This window comes from Equus asinus, chromosome 21, assembly GCF_041296235.1.
Source record: "Equus asinus isolate D_3611 breed Donkey chromosome 21, EquAss-T2T_v2, whole genome shotgun sequence".
NCBI classification, from domain to species: Eukaryota; Metazoa; Chordata; class Mammalia; order Perissodactyla; family Equidae; genus Equus; species Equus asinus.
Window position 1 is genome coordinate 16,375,116 of NC_091810.1, and position 8,398 is coordinate 16,383,513.

The following is an 8,398-nucleotide window of genomic DNA, read 5'->3' on the forward strand; positions in this document are numbered from 1 at the left end:
GGGAGGGGGCACGAGAGTACAGTTCAGGCCCTTACGGGCAGGGTGACTCATCTGAGCCAACAGGCTGGTGAGACATAGAGAAACTCAGGGTACAGGAAGATCAGATGGGATAACACGTCTGAAAGTTCTCTGAAAACGGTAAATCAACCTGAGAGCAGGGGCTCTGGCTTCCAATAGATCTGGATTCAAAGCCTGCTTCTGGAACTTTCCTGTGACCTTGGGCAAGTGGTTTGACCTCTTGGAGTTTCAGTTAGCTCAGCTGAAGGGAAGGGGCAGTGGCAGTAACTGCCTCAGTGGGTTGCTCTGACGATTAAATAACATCAAGCGGGTAATGTGAGTGGCACGTGGCCTGGCATGTGGCCATCCGTGGTGTGCCCAGGATGTGTCTTCCTATCCAGTTCCCACTGATCTTTCAGCCTTGCCTGATTCGCCTAGACGGAAAGGCCCTCTCGCTTCTCCACATTCTCATGACATTTTATCTAAGCCTTTCCTACAGCACCTGCCAGACTAGACGTGGCATTCATTGCTATTTCACGAACATGCCTTATCACCCCAGTGGCCTGGGTCTTACTCATCTCTGTGTCCACTGTGCCCAGCATGTGGCCTGGACGCTCTCCAGAGAGGCAAACACTTACGGCCTGGCCAGGAGGCAGGAACGGCAGCTGGGTGGTAACTCTCCTCGTCTTGATACCAGAAAAGAGGATGTCATTTGTACTAATGAAGTACAGAGGAGAAAGGAATTTGTAAATACATTTTCAAAAATTCTACAGACTTCTTTTGATTGGTACAATTGAATTCATATTTTTTATGAATACAACTTTCTGTTGTTCTGTTTTTTAGGCTGTAATACAGATGAAATGAAGGAGAACTTCCCATATAACCCACAGGGCGATAAGTCCACCTGGAATGTTTGTTGAAGAGCTGGGTAGGGAAAGTTGGCCCAACTGTAGAAAGCCCTATCAGCAGCCATCAGCAAAGGCCAAAACAGATAAAAAGAAAAAGTATGCAATCTCAAAGACTGGAGAATTCGAGAGCTCACACTTATGTGCCCTTGTGTGACATGACCTCCCTAAGTCATAGGTTGCTCACCTGTGAAATGGAGGAAGCAGCACTAACCTTGCAAGGACATTGAGCAGTCTGATGATAACGTGCCCAGAGCTAGCATGGCAGCTGGCAGGGACTGTGCACTCAACAACGCCAGCTACTCTTACCAGTACTACCTGGCAGTGACGCAAACTGACTTTTTGGACTTATTACGTGAAGATGAAAATGAAGTGTACATAGAAAAATGATCTGTAGCTATCTCTAAGAGTGGGCCCAACCCAATATCTCTTAAATAGATAAAGCTTTCAAAATTGAGATTTTGGTTTTGAGTCTCTGCTCAAATGGGAGGTAGAGTGGAAGATGCAGGTGGGGGGGGGGGGGCGGGAGGCGGGGTCAAAGAAGAATGGGACGGGCCGGGATCTCAGGAGCTAAATGCCTGGCTGCTGGTGTTTTCTTCAATAAGAAAGTTCAGGAACTACTTCCAACAGGCACCTGAACCTATGAGTTATCCATTATTAATGACCCCGAAAGACACCCAACCAACCACGAAATAAAACCACTCATCTAAATATTCTAAATATTGAGCCAAAAAGACTTTCTTCTTCCTTCCTTCCCTCCCATCCTCTCAATGTAAAGTCCCCTTTCTGCCTGGTGATTTTCCAAATCTAACTCTTCAGGACAGAAATGCCTGTGGTGTTTCTCTCCCCTTCTTCTCGCCGTCGTGGGGTGAACACCCTGCTCCTCTGTGCTCCTGATCTGCAGCCAGGGGGACTGGCCTGAGAGTCACGGGGCTGAATAGCCCACTTCTGGCTGTCTGACCCTCGGGCAAGTCCTGTGAGCAGGTGACACTTCAGGCCCTTCCGGCTCTGCCATTGTGACCCCAGCGAGGCCACCTGCGGGTCTGGAGCCTGACCGACTGGAGTTCCAGTCCCCATCCCACCACTTACAGCTGGGTGGCCTTAAGCAGGGGACACAACCACCAGTGGGTACACAGGGGTGTAATACTGGGACGTCCCCTTTAGGGTTGTGGTGGAGATTAAATGAGACGCCACATACATACCAGGTTTACACATGTGCCGGCACATAGTAAGCACTCCATAAACGTTCCCCACTATTGCTTTTATGCAAAAGAGGGTGCAATGGCACATCAGATGAGTCTCACACTGACTGTGGGGCCCCACCCCAGTGTCCGCTCTCCGCCAGTGCAGAAATGCTGCAGCTCTATCGGCCAGTGCTGTGGCACCTCGTGATCTAACACTTGTGAAAGAGCGAGGTGCAGTGGCTTCTAGAGAAGCTCATTCCAGGTCAGGGCCAGGTCCCTGCCTGGGCTTCCTGGAGTCCCCCATCTTGCTGCAGGGGTGGACATGTCAAGCCAAGCAGGTTGTGTAAATGAGTAAATCCCATGTGCCTAACAGCGGGCTGGAGAGCACATGCCCAGCCTACAGGCACAGAGATCAAATAATGTTTTCAAACGCTGCCAGCCAAACAAGATTCCACAGCCCGATTCAATCTGCAGGCCTAATTATGGGACTCCTCGCGCTGCGTGACTGCTTGCGTCAAGCTTGAGTCATGTCCTCATCGCCACTATGTACCTGAGCGTGTACCTGCTTTATTGAGCTATAACTCACATACCATCCAATTCACCCTTTTAAAGTATACAACTGAGCATTTTAAAAAATATGTTCACCACAATCAATTTTAGAACATTTTCAGCACCCCAAAAATAAGCCCCTACCCATTAGTGGTTATTCCTCATTCTTTCCTCCTTCCAGCCCCGGGCAGCCATGAATCTACTTTGTGTCTCTATAGATTTGCCTATTCTGGACATTTCCTCTAAATGGAGTCCTACAATATGTGGTCTTTCATCACTCCCTTCTTTCACTTGGCAGAATGTTTTCAAGGTTCATCCACGTTATAACATCTATCAGTACTTCATTCCTTTTTTATGGCCAAATATAATTCCATTGCATAGACAGACCACATTTTGTTGATCCATTCATCTGTTGATGGACATTTCAGTTGCTTCCACTTTTTGGCTTACATGAATAATGCTGCTCTGAGCATTCGTGTACAAGTCTTTGTGTAGATATCTGTTTTCATTTCACTTTTGAAAGGACCTAGGAGTGGATGGCTGGGTCATATGGTAAAGTGCACATTTAACTTTCTAATACACTGCCAAAGTGTGTTCCCACGTGCTGTACTGTATCATTTTGCATTCCCATCAGAAGCGTATGAGTGTTTTAGTCATTCCACATCCTCACCAACACTTGCTATGGTCAGTCTTTTTAGTGTTAGTCATTCTGATGAAGGAATAGACGTGTCTGGTAGTTTTCATTTGCATTTCCATGTCCTCACTCTGAACCACCATGGGCAGCTGCCTGGCCCTGCATCGGACACACGATGAAGAAGAGACAGCTCCAGCCGTTGAGGGAGCTGGCCTCGGAGGCCTCGGTTACTGCATTAGCCTCCTATGCAAAGGTTGTCTCCGCTGATCCGTCAGGGTAAACAAAGAGTAGGTTGGTAGTGCAAAATCTGGAAATCCGGTGAAGAAACGAGCGAGCGTTTGGGTGGGTGGTGGAGGGAGCGGGGCAGGGGCAAAGCAGAGAGCTGACTTCGCAGTTCGCAGGTTGGCTGCCTTTGTTTTCTCAGCACGTTGGAATCTCCTGGCTACCAGCCTTTTATTTCCTTTAATTAGCCTTCCCCACTGACGGCGACAGGTCAAGATTTCTAGGAAGTGCTCCAGACTCTGCCTGACAGACATACGTCCCAGGAGTTCATTCCTCGGGGCTGAAATGCATCCTATTTCTCACCCTTGGAGCTGACTTAGGGGCTGGCAGGACAGCTGTGCTTCTGGTGCTTTGACTTTTCATCCCCTGCTTTACCTCCAAGAAGAAAGAAGTGTATTATTTACAAAATATCTCTATCGCGTAGAAAATATCTCCCTGGGAAGAATTAAACAGTTACACATTAAAACCTTTTAAAAATGCAGGCATGCGTGAGCTGCCATTAGTGCACCGGCCTCCGCAGACCTATTTGGAGTCTATTTGGTAGAAAAACAAACTACTAAAGCTTCAAGGCAAAGTTGGCTCCCTTAAAGGACACTTGGCTGTAAATCTGGGCACCGTGAGCAATTCCTTAAATACCAACAACTCGCACGGTCACCATTTTGGGGAAGGAAATTTCCTAAATGTGGTGAGGAAATTTTAAGAGTTCGGAGCAAAGTACTGAGAAATCAATTCCTAACCTATTAAGCTTGTGGTCCCGAGTAGGAGACAGGTCTATGAAGAAGTAAATGATAAGATGCTGTGATAGCTGTTATGACAGAGAGATGGACAGAGCATTGCGGAAGCACGGGAGAGAAAGCAACTGTTTGGAGGATGGTTTGGGCTATCTTGACAGAAAAGGAGACACTAACGTCGGGCTTTGAAGGATGAGCAGAAGTTTGTTAGAATATAACAGAAGGAAAAAACGAACAATCAGAAGAGCATGCATAAGGCAGTAAGATGTGAAACCACGGCAGGTTCAGGAAACTGTGGGTCCTTGAGTGAGTCTGAAGCGTCGAGTGGGTGAGAGAAATGGTGAGAGGGAAGCTGGTGAGCTCGGCACAGGCCAGATCCCAAAGAACCTTGAGGACCAAGAGAAGGAGTTTGGACCTAAGCTACTGAAGTGTTTCAAGCAGGACTGTGACCTGGTCAGAGTATGTTGTTGAGAGAGCACCCTGGTTACCACGAGGGGAAGGAATGGACAGAGCAGGGCTGGGAGCAATTGCACGAGGTGCCGCGCATGGCCCGTGGATGTGTGATGTGCCAACACCATGCCAGCTACCTGAGACTGGAAGTGAGCTGGCAGCACCCCCAGGTGAAACTAGGGCCTGCTGGGGCCCGAGGGAGGGGTGCCCACTGCACCACCAATGGACCCTTCCCAGATCAAAACCCACAACCAGAAGGGGGACGTTGACTCTGTTCCTCTCTTGGGGCAGATCCCGGGACACCATGTATCACTCTGATTCCAGGATGGGAGAATGGCCAGGGCTCAGCCGAGACTGCAACAACCCAAAAACTCCGGGCACTTTGCCCTTGGTATCTGAACCCCCAACAGCCCCATGTGTCCTAAGCCCGGATGACAACCCAGCCCCCCTCACAGCCACATCATACCCGGGGAGGCAGGCAGGCCAGGGCTGGTTGGACCCCTTGCTTTGCCAGAGAAGGAAATCGAAGTGGAGAGAGGGGCTGGGGCTTGCCCAAGCTCCCAGGATTTAGAAAGGGTAGAGTCAGGACTTGGATGAAGTCTTCAGATCCCCAAGTCCAGGCTGCTTCTCACAAGGGGTCAGGAAAATGAACACCATGCTACGTGCTGTACATACCTTTTCTTACTTTAATTCTCACGACTACTCCCATTTTGCAGATGGGGAAACTGAGGTTCCAAACAGGTAGATTATACATGGTAAAAGGCCTGTCAATTTGATGCCCCACAGATGCACTGAGCTGCCTTCCCAAATCTGAAAACAGACTTGGACGGAAATCTCCTTCTATGCTGGCAGCAGTCAAGCATCTTTGCTAAGTGAGGGCTGATGGAGACACAGGCCTCTAGAGACGGTAATACTTTCCGCACTGACACGGCAAAGGACTTGCAAAACACCACGGTATTGAGAGGGGTTTTTGCAACTGAGCTCTTGTGACAAGGCAGACGCCATAATGCTCAGGGACTGTGCTTCTTTTTAAGAAAATCATTTTTTCTCTTTTTGACAAATAATTCAGATCCCAGGCCAGTGTCAGAGCAGCCAGAGGAAGTCACCCTTCCCCCCGGCAGCACCCACTTCCTCAGGCCCGGCAGAGCGGCCTGGCTGCTATCTCCCGGCCGCTGCGCTGAGCCAGTCCCAGGTACTCGGAGTTTGTTTTACGGATGGGTCTGTCGTGAGTCAATATGATAATGTTTCCTGTGAGAACTTTATTTCCCTGCATTGTTTGCAAAGTCTGTGTGTGTGTCTGAGCACGTACTCCTAATCGCGGGGGTGTTTGCTGTGCCCCGGTTACAGGACACCCCTGGGGGTGGGAGGTAGGGGCCCAGGGAGACCAGACTGGGGTTGTCCCCGTCCCCTCTGGTGGCAGGGAGAGGTGGGTGACTCACACGCTCAGGTCTCGCCTCCAGGCTGTGGTGGGCTGGCTCTCCTCTTGCTGGAAGCCACTTAAATCAGTCATCTCCAGTTGGGACAGACTTACTGTGGGCCCAAGCCACACTGGCTGCACCACCCCCAAGGGCTGCACCCGCCCATGGCCCTCTGGGGCCGTCTGGGACACTTCTGAATAGTCTCTTTAGGGCAGGAGCTGACCCTGTCTTTTAGCTTCTTGATTTGCAGATGGGGAAACCCAGAGAGGTTCCATGACTCGTCTGAGCTAAAACAACCAGTGGGGAAGCACCTGGTGCAGCAGGAAAGCAGGGTCTTTGGAGCTAGCTGGTCCTGGGTTCAAATTCCAACTCTGCCACTTGTCACCGGCCAGTTACTTCATCAGTCTCAGTGGCTTCAAATGCCAAATGGGGTTAATCATACTCACCTTGCAGACAAGCTGTGAGCAATGATTCAGAAGACAGAGACATAGCATGTGCCACAGGAGAGTAGGGAGCATTCTTTCTTCCCATTTCCCCTGAGATACAAGTCGGACGTGGGACCTGCAGGCAAGTGTTACACAGGAAATGCCTCGGGTGAAGGCCAGGTGGGACCCCAGAGCCAACAACGCACCTTGCTCACACGGGTCCTCCTCACACCATTTAATCAAAGCCATTGGACTCCTGAGGTTTCCAGAACAAAGAGGAAATGGCCCTGGTGCTAAGAGATGGCTATCAATATTAGTCAGTAGCTTAGCAAGAGTTTTAAAAGAAGAAGAAACTGTAAGTCGCTCAGTTCTCCTTAGCTTCTTAGCCCACTGCCCACTTCCTTCTCTGACCACCACCCCCCATGGCACTCAGGGGTGCCCTCACATTTGTGGTTGTGAACTTACCAGCTTTGGTGACATCTCTCAATTCTTTCAACTCTCATTTCCATCTTTCGCAGTTATGGAACTTTCTGGTGGACACTTGTTCTGATCTGCCCAGCATCCCCTTCTTCTAGAATCAGAACCCAGTTTTGGTTTGGAGCTTCTCCCTGCTTCACTAAATGCAGTCTTTATAGACTGTCAATACAAGCGCCCAACTATTTTTGGCCAAGGGAGGGCATCTGACCCCAGCCAAGCCAATTAGATGCTCTTCTTGGGAGCTGAATCTCGAGGGGAATAACACAAGGACTGAAAATGGTTAGAGCTGCTTCATCCCAGAGAGGTTTCCTAAACACATGAGCCAGGTCTGCTGTCTAGACCCCAGGGACTGCTTTCGATCCATTCTTTCCATGGCACGATCTACAAGCCCTCTTGCTGATAACGTCCCAGTAAATTTCATTTGCCTGAAAGTGACAGTTCTTGTCTGTTGCTTGCAACCAAAGCATCCTAAGTAACACACAGTGTGCATGCACACACTGATATCTTGCCTCCTTCACTTGTCTCATGAGCAGGAACTGAGCCATATATTCCTTCACTCATTAATTTATTCAACAAACCATTACCAAGTACTTACTCTGCACCGGGTCTGTGCTGGGAGTTGGGGGTTCAGAAATGAAGAGGCAGGGCCTGCCCCCAAGTAGCCCAAAGTCTGATATACCCTCAAAAAAAATGTACAAGGTATTCCTCCAGGCGTTCATTCACTCAACTAACAACAACTTAGCGTTTGTTAGTTAAACCTCCTTTGGGCCAGGCGCTGTGCTGGGGCTGGGCTGACAGTATAGAAGATGGAATCCTCGTCCACATATAAGCCATAGCAATCTGCACCAAGTAGGTGCTAAAAATGAACTCAGAATTCCAGAAGGGCAGAGACTGAAGGCCATCCAGAATCCACACAGCCCACTGGTTTTCAAACAATCCTGTGGGGTCCTGGGAGTTGAGTATTGATGTTTCATAAAACATTCTACTTTTTATAGCTTTATTGAGGTATAATTTACATACCATAAAATTCACCCATTGTAAGTGTACAATTCAATGATTTTTAGAAAATATACGTTGCTGTGCAACCATCATCACAATCCAGTTTTAGAATGTTTCCATCACCCTACAAAGCTCTCTCATGCCCATTTGCAGTCGATCCCTGCTTGATGCATTCTATTTTTTAAAAAAGCTAGAGCAAAATTTAAGAACCAGTGATCTATTCTAACCTACTTATTCTACAAATGGGGAAACTGAGGCCCAAAGAGGAAAAAGGGGCTGCTGAGGACACTTAGTGAGCCAGTAGCATTGCTGAGATTCAGCTTCAGAGCAGCCTGATTTCAAAGCCC

General features: G+C 48.8%; 1 long non-coding RNA gene across 1 annotated transcript; it reads right to left on the minus strand.

Moving 5' to 3' along the window:
- Positions 1-2,637: 2,637 nt before the first annotated feature.
- LOC139041369 (uncharacterized) lies at positions 2,638-7,221 on the minus strand. The gene is made up of 3 exons (XR_011496395.1): positions 7,041-7,221; positions 6,597-6,711; positions 2,638-3,926 (listed from the first exon to the last, which is right to left on the minus strand). It is a non-coding gene; the product is annotated as an uncharacterized lncRNA (long non-coding RNA).
- Positions 7,222-8,398: the final 1,177 nt, after the last annotated feature.